Source organism: Eptatretus burgeri, chromosome 10, assembly GCF_056783735.1.
Source record: "Eptatretus burgeri isolate ZD-2024b chromosome 10, Ebu_testis_v1, whole genome shotgun sequence".
Taxonomy (NCBI): Eukaryota; Metazoa; Chordata; class Myxini; order Myxiniformes; family Myxinidae; genus Eptatretus; species Eptatretus burgeri.
The window spans coordinates 68,193,449-68,202,873 of record NC_140970.1 but is presented as its reverse complement, the minus strand read 5'-3'; the positions used below and the strand labels follow the sequence as shown (position 1 = coordinate 68,202,873).

The following is a 9,425-nucleotide window of genomic DNA, read 5'->3' as shown; positions in this document are numbered from 1 at the left end:
GTATAAAGGGATATTATAATCAAAATAAAGACCAATTACTGCACCGTAGTCCCAAGAAGGAAGCCAGACACAATGCGCACACACACACACACACACACACACACACACACACACACACACACACACACACACACACACACACACACGCGCACGCACGCACGCACGCACACACGCACACACACACACACACACACACACACACACACTATGCAGTTGTAAGTACTCACAAAAGCCTTTTTATTTGAAGTTATACCCTTAACAAAGTGCTTCCATTGTGCCTTTTTGTGGCCACTGGTCTTCACCTGGGCCCACCCATTTTATGGGGAGGTTTCACACATACTAGCCGACCCTTTCTATCCTAAAGTTGGCAGTCACTGCCACACTCAGTGCACATATTACATACAACTTGGCCAAACATTGCCATGTTTCAAATGTAAATGTGAACTATGCAAAACACAAGGACCATACCATAATCGTTAACACCACATTCTAACGATGGATTCCTCATTCATTCAACCCTCCCCCTTCCACATAACTATACATTTATGTTTGCATTTATAACAGAATAACTCTGTGACTTATGTTCAAAACAATTTGTGGAATTGTGTCACCTGAAGCAATCGTGTATTCACACACACACACACACACACACACACACACACACACACACACACACACACACACACACACACACACACACACACACACACACACACACACACACACACACACACACTCTCTTCAATGGTCACATTGTTCTAATTTCCTGAAATAACACTCAAGTCTGCCTCGAGTGATGAGGCCTTGACAAGCAGGTATAACAAGCCTTGACAAGCCTTAATAATCTTTGATGAGCAGGTATGACAGTAGTATTACAATGAGAGACAACATATTACTCACAAAGAACAACTGAATGATTCATGTTCTCACAAAACACAAACCTTTCCTCACCCTCTTTGAGGTTAAAATTTGACTATTGTTGTATTTATATGAACAATGTTATTTACTGCACAAGCCTGATTCATTTCCGAGAAAATTTTGACAAACAACTCTTCCATAATGTTGAATCATTCCTTGAAAAAATATAAAAATCCAAGTCACTCCATTCCCAGGATGTCCAGTGCCCAAAGAACATCTTCACCTCCTTTCAAAATTTTCACCTTTTGTGACCTTCGCGTGGAATCAAATTGCATTAAATCAGACTTTTTCCACCTTTATTTAAACATCGTAACCCACAACTTCTAAGTAAAAACAGTTTCTCCTAATTTCAGAAAATTCATCAAAAATACAGAACTAGAATATATTGGTTGGATAAGTGTCCAACCCCTCCTTATAATAACAATTGTATATGAGTTCAGGTATAACCAATCACCTTCAAAATCACACACCAAGTTAATTGGCCTCCACATGTGTAAATTTGGAGTGATCTTGATTATTTCAGAATAAAATCAACTGTTCCTGTAAGTTTCCTCCATTGGGTAGTGCGTTTCACAGCAGACTCGACCATGGACAACAAGGGGCTTTCTAAAGACCTCCGGGATAAAGTTACGGAAAAGCACAGATCAGTGAATGGATATAAAAACAAGTTTTAATATTTTTATTTTACCTCCAAAGCTGAACCAAATCTTGTTGGTGAGCAGAGAGGTAAAGCCTGTTGGCTGTGTTGTCCTCAATGGTTTGGGTTCGATTCCCATGAATGCGCAGCAGATATTACTGTGTTCTGTGGCAGTAGCAACCTGTCCAGAATTGGTTTTTAACCATAGAAACGTCAACATCTTGTCATGAGTGGGACTCCACCTGGCCCAGTTTACACTTCCCATTGGGAGTGATCAAGAAGCCATAAGGTGGCTGCAGCCCGCGGAAGGCATTCATCTGGTTGTCCAATACACATGCGTTAAACTTGTTGAGGACATTAAAAATCTCACGAGATGGTTTAGAAGGAGAGATCTACAGGCTTCTCGTGCAAACTTCTCTCTTAGTTTCGAAAGTATCCATACAACTGTCATGTGACATACAGACAAACAGAAATACTGAATCAAGGGACAGCGAGCAACACGTGGAAAGTTTAATTTCTTTTGTCGATATCAAAGCCTCCTGAAGTTTCTTTCTGTCTCTAATCACCATCTTCGTGCTCATTCCCGTCCTATCTCCCGAAAGCAAATCCAAACCATTACCATGCATCAAAAGACTCCATCCTGCTTGGACCAAGCAATGGTCGATTGGAACACTGAGAACAGCACAACACCTGGTCATTTATAAACCTTCTGATTACCATCACCAGTACCATGGTTCTTATCATAAAGAATCTCATACATATCATTAAAATACAACTAGCATATACCCGTGCTCCGCACGGAGTTTAATGGGTAGCAAAAGGTGGATGAGGCATAATAGTTAATGTTATGGGAAGCTGGGGAGGGTGTCATGAGGGATGTGATGCACTATAGTTACCTGTCCTTAGTTTTCTAAAGGACCTCCCTGTAGATGACATTTTGGGTGAGTGTCTTGTTGCTGAATAGTCATTGTGAGGAATTATTGTCCACTTTGATAGATAAATAGGAGTAAACTCTTGCACGTGAAAATGCAACATATAGTTGGCCATGGGAGAACACAGGAGCTGGGAGGTATATTCCGAGTTTGTCAGATGTTTGGCCCTGGGATTTGTTTATGGTCATCGAGTATGCCAGTCTGACTGGAAATTGCATCCTCCGCAGTGTGACTGGAAGGTTGGCGTCTGATGGGGCAAGTTTAACATGATATAGGCCTAGCCCAAGACTGAACAGGAGCAGTGGAGGGTGACCGAGAATCAGAATGCAAATTTCAATGAACGGCACTTTTTGGCGCACATCCGACGATCGAACACCGGTGGACGCTTTAATTTGAAGATCACACACGCAAGACACAACACAGGTAATGATGGCGGTTGATATTGACAATTAATGTAATGAACGGCAGTTGTTTGGGTGCATCCAACACTCGAACACCTTTTTAATTTGAACAGTTAACACACACGTATTCAAGGTACAGAATCTATTGTCGGACACCGCGCTTTCGAAGAACAAAGAAAAGAAGAGAATCCGGGCAATGAAGGGATGACCTCATACCCGTTCCCTGGTTCCCGATACCTTCAGATTATAGTCTTTGATGTTATCTGGACGTCGGCCTATTGCAACTTATTTTTGGGTGTTTTTAATACGTACTTTGGATTTCAGACACAAATTGACAGTCTGAGGGCGTGTTCAGTCCGGGAAAGAGCCAATCGGGGTACGTCATGTTGGCAGAGCTCTGGCGCTCATTGTTCCCCTCCTTCCACGCTGAATTTTAAAACATGACAACCATTGCTGATGTTCTGAGCCATACTATTTATTATCAGTTGTGTTTATGTTCAGTGTTTGATGCAATGAGTACTCCCTTACTTTTTTGGATAGACGGCAGCACTTACCGGATGCGGCCGTCGATGTGTTGAAAACCTTGTTGAAGCCACGTTGTCATCCAATTCCAGCTTAGAAATTTAGTGCATCGTCTTCGTCACATTAAGAAACCCCAGTATATGGGAAATGAGCACATTCCTGCCGGCGGTTTGGGAGGAGAAACGTTAAATTACGCGCAGACGTGAACAGAAATAATGTTTTTTTAAATAAATATTTACTTTATATACAATGTTTGTTGTTACATTTTTGTGTCAAATTCACCTTCTGAGGTAGTCAGCATGTGCAGAAGAGGGTTTTACATCGCACACGCTGTTTTCGAGGAGTGGCATTGCGCCTCTCGGTGGTGACGGTCTGTCGATGACGGACGTAATGACGTCAGCAAATGACCGATGATGTTATGACGGAATTACGCCTCTCAGAGGGTGACGTCACACGTCTTCATGCAAATGAATGTAAAAATTCGAAAATCGCCCAAAAATTCCCAAACGTGTCCGTCTGGCGCGATCTCACAGAGCCCATGCTGTTCATTAGACCACAGAGCACCCGCAGGACGAAGGTGGCGACAATCCCTCCAGCAGTTTTGGAGGAGAAACGTCAAATTACACGCAGACGTTAACAGAAATAATACATAGATTACTTGTACAATTTTTCATTTCAATAAAGCTGTTTGGGAAAGGCCTTTAAAAAAATTATATCAACAGAGCACAAACTCGAACCTCGTACCTCTCGCCAAAGATGTTGCATTGCTTTTACTTTGCCTGAGTTATAGAATAATCAAAGGTTAAAATGACCTGATAAAAGTGTCTTTTTAATTATATTTCGTAAAGTTGAAGAGTTATTGTAGCCATCTATTTATTAGCGATGCAAAAAGATGAATTTTTAACCTTTTTACACCGTGAACCCCACCCCATCCCTCTACCCCGTGTACCCCACCCCATCCCTCTACCCCGTGTACCCTACCCCATCCCTCTACCCCGTGTACCCCACCCCATCCCTCTACCCCGTGTACCCCACCCCATCCCTCTACCCCGTGTACCCTACCCCATCCCTCTACCCCGTGTACCCTACCCCATCCCTCTAACCCGTGTACCCCACCCCATCCCTCTACCCCGTGTACCCCACCCCATCCCTCTACCCCGTGTACCCTCCCCATCCCTCTACCCCGTGTACCTTGATTATCTTGATAATTTATGTCTGTTTTTTTTTAATGACTTGATTATGATGTCATGAACAAAATGATGTCATGAACAAGAATCACTGTGACGTGTGTTATTGAATTTATTTGAAAATACAACAGAGTTTCAGTTATTTATCTCACAGTATGAATATTTTGATTACCTCCACGACAATGTAATGAGGTTTCTGATTTACACGGAGGATTTTATAAACACAAACCATTACCTTATTCAGTGTCAATGTGTGTTTGCTTCAATGTGAGAAACAATGTTGCATTTCTCAATAAATTCTCCAAAACGAATGCAATGATTCATTCCAAATTCAAATTTATTTTTGAAGGCCATCATTAAATATCGCAGCCACGTAGATAGATAGGTCTGTAAGTAACACGAGTGAAACATACCCCACCAGGGTGAGCCATTGGCCCATTTTCCAGGTGAGTACGTCACAATTATTGTTGTTCATCTTGTCCATGAATTAATCGATCAGAAGTCTTCACTTAGCCCCGACCACGTCTGGAGATGGTGCCGTGAACAGCTTGAAGAAAGCAAGCTTGTCCACAATGATTAACAAAATTAAATTGTGGGAATTACTTGGGATGATGCAAAATTGTAGCCAAGAAATATGTGCACTCACCTTTCATCTGTCGAGCCTGGGTTCGAGTGTCGACCTGGCTATAAACTGTCATCCTGGTGTTTCACAGACAGGGCGAGGCATTAATGTGGATGCTGTCCATCGGATTGACGTTAACTTGGGTCTCTTGTCTGCTGGCTTCAGTCGGTGGATGTTAAAGATCCCATGGCATCGTTCGCAATTAAATGTAGGCGAATTATCACCGGCACCCTGAACCAATTACAAGTTCTTCCCTGGACTGTATGTAGCAAGTGCAGTTTATTAAATGATTGGATGATCCTTAACACCAGGTTACACTGCTTGCTATATCAGAGTCTTCTTGCTGGTCTGGGCAGCAGCTTATTCTTCACGATGAATGGATTGACCAGCTGGGTTCGCATATTTCATGTGAATCGCCTTCTTCTGTTACAAAGGGCTACGGACGTGATGCAAGCCTCGTTATCCTATTGTGGTCCTTCATTTGCTTATCTTCCAATTCCATCCTGTCACAAACCCATGGTTCTTTCATCAATAAATGTCCAACAAGGCAGGCATAGTACAAACTTGCATTTATTTAAGAGATAAAACAAAAGCGACACAAAGATACATGCACAATATTCCATACAAGCAAATTATGAATGGCTCTTCTTCTCCACTTAAGTTTAATAATGCTCAGTCCAATAACATTTGCAAAAACCTCTCCCTTGAAAAACTACTGATATTTACTGGATGGTTCTATAACCATGAAAATACCACTATAAAAAGATTATTAACACGAAACAGTGAAATATCTTAAATCCTGCACCAGAACCTCCCTGATCTTTCCACTCAGTTTAAAATCTCACTTCAATATTGATTATTTGTTGAATATGTATTACATTGGTTGATAATCTGCAGAAATCACTGTACTGGTGCATGGTTTTACTGAAATCACAATAACAAAAGTATTCTCCATATTTTTCACTTCGATGTATTTGATCTCAACCAAATCTGATATGTCTGATATGTTGTTATAAAATGATTTAATCTTTTCAAGATCTTCATGAATTGAATCATCGATTTGGCAACCAAATACTTCCTTTTCGTCAGAAACTCCACAAATAAGAAAACCCCCATAGGTATTGGCAAAACCAGAGATGTTGCTACAAATTTTTTTTCGACATTCTTCCCAATTACCTACATCCAATTTAAACTCAAGGAATTGACTCTCAGCAAGATGAAGAGGCTCTCCTTGTGTAAAACAAGTTCTTTCAGTTATTCTTTCACTTGATCGAAAATTTGGATCAATTTGTTGAATGTGTTCAATGACGTCACTCGATCTGTTCCTTATCCTCCAATATTGTTCAGGCTTTACCGGTTTAGTTTGTGCACCGACCCTTCTATATATGTTAAGATGTTTTGTTTCAATCAGATCTTTGTCAAAGCTTTCTTTTGGGAGACTTTTGTAAAATACAACTTTCATATGCATATCTTTTCCAAGAATGCAAACGACGTGCCAAGAGTAATGGTAATGTTCATAGAATTTTAAACAAAAGTCGTCCAACATATCACCGATGTCCAATCCCACACCATCACGTTCATGGTACTCATTCTTGATGGGAACCAGAATTACCCAAGTAGAAATTTCACTTTCACCATTGTTAAAGACATTATTGTTCAAAGAACTGGAAAACATTTTAATTTCTTCCTTTTTACATCGTTTATCCATCTGTTTCCGGTAGTCTTCACCAAAGTGCATGCCTTCGGGTGTAGTTATTACTTCATCGAAAGAATAACGAAACTGATCATGGCATTTCAAACAATTTGTCCAACTCATAATGGAGACCGAGTCCAACACTATTACATTGACGGTAAATATTATTATTGATTAGAACCCGAATTACTCGTTGAAAAATTTCACGATTTTTCTTATTAGAGTTACTTTGGTTCAAATCACAGGATAATAATATCTGTGTTGGGCTGTCTTCACCGAGGTATTCAGATGTAATCACTCTTTCCAAATTCGTGCCTTGTGTCTCTGAAAGAGAAGGAAAGAGAAAATGGAATAAAAATCGGTACCACATCAGATAATGGCACACAGTTATATTTCAGCATCAATGTACGTGCCGTCCTTTAGGTGGAGGTTAAACGAGGCGTCCGGTCTGCCAGTATTACCTGATGGACGGTAAAGATCCCACAGTGTTCTTTACGAAGGGAGGCGAGCTATCACCGGCACCCTAAACAAATTACAAACTCCAGCCCGAACCTACAAGGTTAAAAAACAACATGACATTATTATTATTATTATTATTGTTATGATAATTATGATTTCCTCCACAACATTGTTTATTTTTATTTATTTATTAACTCCACCACCGAAGGTGAATGTTAAAAATCAGCGCACAATTCTGTTTTCACCTGTTTGATTGTCTGTCTGTCTGTCTATCTGTGAGTCTGATATCTCAAAAAGATACTGACGCATTCAAAATAAATTTGGTGGATAGGTTCAGTGTGTGATAAGGACGAATTGATTCGATTTTGGTGAAGATCAGAATCTGGATCCAACTACTAGAATTTTTAAACTGATTCTTCACCATTGAGAGATCCAGCTAGAAATGATATATAGCACATTATCTCAAAAAGTTGTGGTCGGATCTGGACGAAACTTGGTAGCCGAGTAGGTTCGGTGACACGAAGAAGCTGATTAGATTTTGGTTCAGGTCTGGATCCAGATCTGACCTATCAGTGGGATACAACACGTAAACTGTTCAGCATGGTGGAAGTTTGCTCTCTTCCGAGGGCCGTTCTTGTTTTTCTACATGTTCTGAAGCTCATGGAAGATCTGTGCACACAAATCACAGCCACACATATACAGAGAACACCAGGCTTGACTTCAGACAAGCACTGCTCCTGGGGGAGCTGGAGATTACCATCAAAGGAGAGAATCTTGTAAAAACCACAACAATTGAATAAGCAATGAAGTAGGTCTCGGCCATTTTGACGGGAAACGTGAATGAAACTTCAGTGGTGGTGGTCCTATGGCAGCTTAGCTGCCGGGGTAGCTATCATTTCTTGAAGCGCGACTGTGTCGCTGATGCAGTGCCCCTCTACCAGTACACACACTGGAACTGGTACTCATTTCGCCAACCTCGGAAGGATGACAGGCCGAGTCAAACCCATGGTGTATTAATTCAGCGGCCAACGGGGCTTGAACTCAGGACCCTAGGATCCCAAAACATCAACCTAACCACTGATGCAACACCAGGCTAAACTTCAGTGATACAGAGAAGGAATCATGACGAGCACAGACGTTGCTCAACATGAGTTCAGAGTTCCAATAATTAAAAAACAAGCAGTCATAGACTGGTTCTTACAAAATCGTCAACTTGACGTCTGACATTGTCTCATAAAAGCTGTCTCCAGAGAAGGCAGCGACGCAAACCAGAAGTTTCTACGATGATTCTTTGCCAAACCATCAAAAATCGGAACGTCGACCGAAGCAAAAATCTCCATTTCTCCACGCAATTATTTAGTATTATTTTATCAAAGTCACAAAACCGTAATATTCGGCCATCCACCAACAATCTTTACATAAACCGACGGCTTAGCGAGTCAGGCATGCGACGATAACCTTTATTTGGATAAAAAATGACTTTTAAACACCATCTTTATCGAAAACACCATCAGTGCGCACACGCAAAACCTTAACATGACAACCCCACGTCTGCTCGAGCACGCTGCACCACGTGACGAGTGAAATATTTTGATACAATCTTAGAACGTCTCCAAAACATCCGATTTTTACCAGAATTTCGACAACCGAGTTTTAAGCGTCCTAAGCGATCGCAAAAACCGAAGACAAAATTAAAATCGAAGTTAAAACGAACTCGTAACGTCGACCGAAGCAAAAATACTCCATTTCTCCACATGAATTTACGGAATTATGTTTGACCTCACTGTGACCTCGACCTTTGATCGATTTTGACCAAAATCTAATCAGCGCTAGCCATCACCCTCCTGAACCACGTGGTGTAATTTGACATTGGTAACTTCTTCCGTTCTCGAGTTATCGTGCCTACAAACAAACACACAAACACACATACACACAAACACACAAACACACAAACAAACACACACAAACACACAAACAAACACACACAAACACACAAACAAACACACACAAACAATCAAACACACAAACAGAGGACGGAAGTCATAAAGATTTCG

At 41.0% G+C, this 9,425-nt stretch overlaps 2 long non-coding RNA genes across 2 annotated transcripts in view; both read right to left on the bottom strand.

The window, feature by feature from the left end:
* Window positions 1-634: 634 nt before the first annotated feature.
* LOC147018778 (uncharacterized) lies at window positions 635-3,788 on the bottom strand. Its single transcript, XR_015062519.1, has 3 exons — window positions 3,693-3,788; window positions 3,443-3,569; window positions 635-1,720 (listed from the first exon to the last, which is right to left on the bottom strand). It is a non-coding gene; the product is annotated as an uncharacterized LOC147018778 (long non-coding RNA).
* Window positions 3,789-5,771: 1,983 nt separating this feature from the next.
* The window catches only part of LOC147018777 (uncharacterized), a 4,228-nt gene continuing 574 nt past the window's right edge, over window positions 5,772-9,425 (bottom strand). The window contains exons 2-3 of the long non-coding RNA XR_015062516.1: window positions 7,374-7,464; window positions 5,772-7,236 (exon numbers count right to left, since the gene is read on the bottom strand). This is a non-coding gene — a long non-coding RNA (uncharacterized LOC147018777). The remainder of the gene's footprint in view (window positions 7,237-7,373; window positions 7,465-9,425) is intronic.